This window comes from Numida meleagris, chromosome 1, assembly GCF_002078875.1.
Source record: "Numida meleagris isolate 19003 breed g44 Domestic line chromosome 1, NumMel1.0, whole genome shotgun sequence".
Lineage (NCBI taxonomy): Eukaryota > Metazoa > Chordata > Aves > Galliformes > Numididae > Numida > Numida meleagris.
In genome coordinates, this window is record NC_034409.1 from 118,590,441 (window position 1) to 118,596,850 (window position 6,410).

At 45.5% G+C, this 6,410-nt stretch overlaps 1 long non-coding RNA gene across 1 annotated transcript; it reads left to right on the plus strand.

Moving 5' to 3' along the window:
- LOC110404840 lies at positions 49 to 3,915 on the plus strand. Its single transcript, XR_002442518.1, has 3 exons — positions 49 to 404; positions 2,351 to 2,447; positions 3,591 to 3,915. It is a non-coding gene; the product is annotated as an uncharacterized LOC110404840 (long non-coding RNA).

Consider the following 6,410-nt stretch of genomic DNA (forward strand, 5'->3'; position numbering starts at 1 on the left):
CGCCCGCGACCGCACGCGCCGCCGGCGGAGGGAGGAGTGGGGCGGCGGGGCCGCGCATGCCCGCGGGGCAGGTGCGCGGGAGCGGGAGCTTGTGTGGTGCGGGGTACCGCTGTCCGCGGACCGAGCGCGTTTCCTACTTGCTTTCTGGGTTCTTTTTTTTCCCTTTTTTTCCCTTTTTTTTTTTTCCCCTCTGCCTTCCCCCCTCCGCCTCCCCACTCCTCATTTTATCCCTGTTTCCCCGTCATATCGCAGGCTTTCAGCTGGATCTCTCCTCTTTAAAATGCTTTCTTCGATGTCACCCATTTTTTCCCCTTTGCAGTAGCTTATCGGAAGGTGCGCTGCATTAAGCTAAATCCGCGCCTGGTATTACATCATGTGCCCTCAACCGAGTGTGGGAGATGATGGTAATTCCATCTGGATTGCTGTTGATATTAACAAACTACTCAAGATTTCCTTTTGCGGTTTAATGTGCATTGCAAAACCCTTGGTTCTGGATCAAACAGATTATGACTTAAGAAATAAGAAAGCACATGCACTTGCGACATCCTAGGAATTACTGAAAGAAAAAAATACTTAGTAGGTCGTCGGCCTAATCCATCTCCCAAAAGAGGGTAGGAGCATCCCCCGTGGTATAATTTATGGCCATTTGCCTGCTCCCGTCTCAAGTGCTCCAGATACGTGGCTTCCTCATCGCTGTAGGAATTTAGGTTAAGTCGAGGCTAAGTTCTGTACTATAATGGGATTCCACGTCTGCTGCTGCTCTACCTCTTCCCAGCAGTGCTGTGTGGTTGCAGCTGGATGTTCCTTGCACGGGAAGACCTTGGCTGTTGCTTCTTGTGTCCAACAGCAGCCCTGTTTGCCTGCTTACACCTCTCAGACTTGGGTTTTGCCTGAGGTAACCTGGCGCTGGCCGCTGACTGCGGACTGCATGACGTCACTTGTAGGTGTAGGTGCAGAACCATCGGTCCATTGGTTCATAACCTTAGGTGAGGTGGTGGCGTTGGCGCTGAAGCTAAAAGATCTGGCTGATACAAAGCTGTTATTGATAACCCAGTCCTTACAGAAGAGCCCTGCTTGTGTCAGCAGCAGGATGGCCACGTAGTGCCTTGTGGAATTTGGATGCATCAAACCCCACTGGAAAACCATCATCACGTATTGAGTCACTGAAGGGATGGTTGCAAACAAGTTTCTCTCACCCTTCTAAAATGTGACAGAAGCAATCAAATCTAGCTGTGGCCCGGGGACAGTGACCTTAATTTAAAATCAATCACAAATCCCTCTGTCAGTGATGGCTGATTGCCCCGCTCACATCTCAGGCCGATGCTTTCGCAGCGCTGCCATCCCCAGTGCTGTCACACAGCGGTAGGCGCTGTGTCACCTCCCTGCCGGGGAGGTTGGGACTGTGTGGTCTCGAGCACTTCTCCATGGTTCTGAGAGGGGAATTTTGTGAGGCATTTGCTCACAAAACTCTACAGCATCAATGTCCAGCCTTTTGGCTCGCCCGGGCTGTCGTCGCAGTGTTCATGCAATAAAACTTGCTCAGGTGCAGGGGGAGACTCCCCACTCGCCTGCACTTGGAACCTGCGTGAGCTTCATGGTGAGGTCGGGAGGCTGAGAGAATGATGGAGAGAGAATTTGCGTGAGCTGTACGTATGGCCCGTGCTGATGGGCGTGCCAACGGGCTATTGCTGTTTCCCTTTGCGAAGGATGCAAAGCACGCAGCACCATTCATCTTCCTTTTCTTTGATGCTGTGACAATGCTGTGCGGCAGCAAAATAAATGCTGCCAGGTGTGGTTATTAATATGCCAATCCAGGATGTGCTACAAGCTTTAAATCAGATTCACAAATTCCGTGTAAGCACCCACACTGTAAGTGCTGGGCAGGGAGAGCTGACAGACGGGTGCACCTGTGCTGCTGTGAGCTTTCAAAGCACAGCAAGGTGCTCGTTGTACGCAAAACAGGAATTCTGAGCAGATGCAGGATTTCTAGTGGCGGAAGTAATTTTCTGTTGTTTTTTTTTCCTAATAATATATAGACGGTAGGAAGCCTGTGACAAGTCTAAATTGAGCACTAAGCAGCTTTAAAATTGTTCAAGGCATTATCTATTATAAGGAAGTTTATAAAGCTCCATCTCCATTATTTGAGTTTTCATGAGGTCATAATCCACTTGACCCTTGTGGTTTATTTCATCCCTCTCGTCCCTCAGAGGAATTATAACCTTTACCATTACCACTTGCTAAATATATCAAGAGGTTTTAGTGACATTATAACAAATCACCGAGCTCAGCATTGTTGCTCGTAACGTGACCATAATACCTGCTGATTTTTGATTTTTTGCCTTTTTCCGAGGTCACCTGAAACCAAAGCACTGGCTTCTTACACATTGTTTTGGGAATCAAACACTGAATAAACTCAGGAATACTGAAATCAAGTACCATGGCTTCAGGTAATGCTCCTCTCACAATTATTTTTCTTTTCAGTTATGTTTTCATTAGAAATCATACTGTAGTTTGATTATCCTGAAAGCAATAATTGAGATTATTAAGGGTATCACAGGTAAGTCTAGTACGTCACCATATGTGGGTTTTTAAAGGGATAAACTGCAGAGGAGGTAATGAAAAGTGAGAATTTGGGATAGAAGTAATACATATAATTATGTTTCTTTCTACAACTCTGTCTGTTTCCCAGGTGGGTCCCATGTTGAACCTACACAAGATATTTGTAAAATTGTAAAGAGAACTTGCCATGGAAAAGTTGTGCAGTCTGTCAGTGTGCCTTTGTGCAGCCACTTCAGGACCAGCTGGGATCAGTTCTTGGTCTCAAAAGTATTTTGACAAGCCATACCTTGTAAAACTGCCACAGCGATCCAGTCAACACTGGAGTGGTCTGTGTGTATGGCACCATCTCAGCTGATGTACAGCACAACACCTCTGACCAGAAATTCCCATCTGATGAAAACCTGGAAAACAGTCACTGGGCAGAGAGGGAAGAGCACTCTTTGTCCTGCAGACCTTTTTAGTGTGGCCAGCAGGGCCATAGGGGTACACTTTAACATCCCCCACAAGCCACAGGCTTCACGTCTCCAGCAGTTTAATTTACATCTGTGCTAGTCACTCTTTTCAACCTTTATGGTCAGTGGAGAGAAATAGGCACTTTTAGGATGCAATTCATTTGACCTTTCTTACACATCTACTTTAGGAAGAGATAAATCACTCCCCCAAGTGTCTGTGTTTTTCTGTTGACCACAGAAGGATTGGAGGGTGATTTGTTCAGAGTCAGGTATCAATATTACAGACTGTCTTCATACAATTAGGTGAATCCCAGCATGGTTTTCTACAAAATGACGATTGAAGTGCTTTACTAAGTATTTTATTCATTTATCTTGAGCATGCAAAACAACATATAGTTTGTCCTTCTTTTATCATCTGTTTGAGAAGCATTACTTTAGCAGGGTCTACATTTTGCGTCTGAGTTGGTCATGTTGGTGTTCTGTTCAGAACTGTCTTCAGCTACCAACTGGGAAATGGGCAATTTCTGTACTTTTTCACCCTGTGGCTTTCACCAAATATTTGTCTGATTTAATTTACAGGTAGAGGAAGGACACATTTTCCAGCAAGGAAACGAATGCAGCATTAGAAACATCTCTTACCACTGTATACAGCCTGAAATCAAAGTTGAATGTGCATACGTTTTTGGTTGTTGTTTTTTTTTTTTTATCACAGGACAAGATTTTAAATAATATTAGTAAAGAAAGATCTGTAACTGTACTGCCATAAGCACATTAAGGCAGTGCACAGTACATCTCAGAAAAGGCCTAAGGCTCAGATGTCTATCTCTATGTTCTTGTATTCCCAACAAGCAGTGAATAATGCATTAGTTTTGCTTCAAGCATCCTATTTTGAATATGCTTTGGCCAGAATTATTAGCTTTCATGTAATGTGTATTGTTAACAGAGGTCACGCTCTGTGCCTATCCAGTGCTGTCTGCAGACGTGCCCTGGTACGGCACACAGGAAGGCTTCGGTAGGAATTCTCCTGCTGGTTGTCCCCATAGGATCCCCTAAGATTTCCAGATTGGAGGGCCAGATCCAGCTGAAAGCGGCGGGAACCTCCCTCCAAACACCACAATTCATTGGCTCAGGCCCAAAATGTTTAACAAAGCTGAAGGAGGGAACATTCACGTTGCATTGACACAGGAGGACTGCTGCTTTCTCTCTACCATCCTGAGACCAGCTATCTCTGTTCCTGGACTCCCTGCTGGGTGCGTATTGGGCTGTGCTGAGAACATCCAAAGCCAACTCCCTGGAGCCGTCCTGTGGCTGGCTAAGGAGAGAATACTCTGAAGAGATCCTTCCCTAAGGACAGCTTGGTGAGGGCCACCAGCACCCTAGGGCTGGCCCTAGTCATGTGCTGAGCAGGGGCTGGCTTGAGAGCAGAACGGAGCCTGGGGAGAGAACCTGCTCTTAGTTGCTGTGAAGTTGTTGTGCTTTCTCCTTCTGCAACCGTGGTGGTCTAAAAAGTGAATTAGCTTCCAAGGAGCTATTAAGAGAACGCTATTTAGGATACAGGGTATAATTTGCAAAAGAGTAGGCGTTTACACATCCGCGTATACACACACACAGGCACACACATCCCGTATTTAAGTTTCCACAGCTACCGCTGGTGCAATGCAGCCAGCTGTTAAATCCGAAATAGCAACGAGAGCACATCATACGCCCTCCATATTACCATTTGAAAGGGACAGTTCCTTGGGAGGATGGGAATTTGACAGCATATGAATATGTCTGAGACTCTATTAGGCACTAATTCAGCAGGACTGGCTGAATGAGATGAAGAAGCAATGAGGAGGAGAGAATCTCTTCAAATTTGAGCTGATTGGTAATTTTGATGAAAGCCCTTTAGTCTCATTCACTGACTGTTAATTACCTCTGGAAATTAACATTTATTTTTCTCTTCAGGAAGTGTTCAGCTGCCAATATGGAAAGATTAATTAAATTTTTCCATGGATGAAGGTGAAAGAAGGGTCCTTGTGGTCAGTGCACATTTTGGCTCTGAAGGCAGGTGTATCGTGACAGCTCCCCTTTGGAAAAGAGCAGTTTGTGTTTTGGGATGATAAGCGTGTCCCTGTCCTCCTGTGGTGGGGTGGCATGCCAGGTGCTGTCAGTGGGGAAGGCTGGGTGTGGAAGTGTTTTGAAAGAGGAGAGGGAAACGACAACGATGACTGGAATTAAACAGTTTGGAAGTAAATTAGGGGAAGCCTCTTGCTCCACCCAGTGAAAATTAATTAACGATTCAGGACAAAAGTATCTGTGCTTAAAGCAGAGGGAAACCCTCAGCTTGGGACCATCTATACAGCGTATCACAAAAGTTAATTGATTCAAAAAAGTGGTAACTTGAACCTCACATTCATAAACTGTTCATAAACGCGACAGCTTCTCCTACTACTTCTCATTTATTTGATCTTGGCTCAGCCTCAAAAGCTGCTTTTGTCAGCACTAATGATGGCCCTTCCACTGCTCAAGAGTTTATTTCCAATATCCACTATTATGCCACCCACTCCCGCTGTGCAGAAAAGAAAAAGAAAAAAAAAAAAGGAAGAAAGAGCAATGTCCTAGGGAAACTCCTGTACATGTTTGCTATGGGCATTTGAGTTCCTGATTTGTAGCTGTGAAACCAAGCGTCTAGGCATAGCTGGTAAACTCAGACAGCACTATTAAAAGAAAGGAGTGCTCTGTCCCTATTTTTTTTTCTTTTTCTGAAAGGAAATCTTTGCATTAAGTTTTAATGACCAGTAAAATAGATGGGCAGTCCTTGGAAGCACAATAGATAGATCTCAGGCTGCCTGTGTGATGCTTGCGGGGAAGAGATGAGGCAGCTCAGAAGGCAAATAGGTCAAACAGATCCAACAGCTTTCCAGAAACAGCCTGGTGGAGAGCAAAGCATCACGAGAGAAGCCAGCGCGGTCAGTTGAAGCCACCCGGGCAGCCAGCTCCCAGGCTCACTCACAGCAGCACAAAGTGCAAAGCACAGCCCTGGCTTGCTTTTGTTGGAGGAAATCCCAATTAACCACAGAACCATGGGACACTGTGCATGAGGTTTAGCTGGCAGCAACACTGAAGGGTTTGGGGGGTTACACTTTGAAGAGTCTGTTACGGATGATATAACATCGTCCTTTGTGGTCCTTCACAGTTATTTCTATATAGGGAGGAGGAAATACTACTTTGACCCAATGGCAAATCTCCTACAGCTTACAGATTTTGCCTGTAGTCTTCTCTGTAGCGTGTTTTGAGATCAATACACAAGGGCACAACAGCCAGCTGGTGTTTGCTATACTTTGCGTAAGCCATAGTGTAAGACCTTGCTGCCGGCCAATGGTGCCATCTTTTACCCGCAATAAATTTGGAGATTAG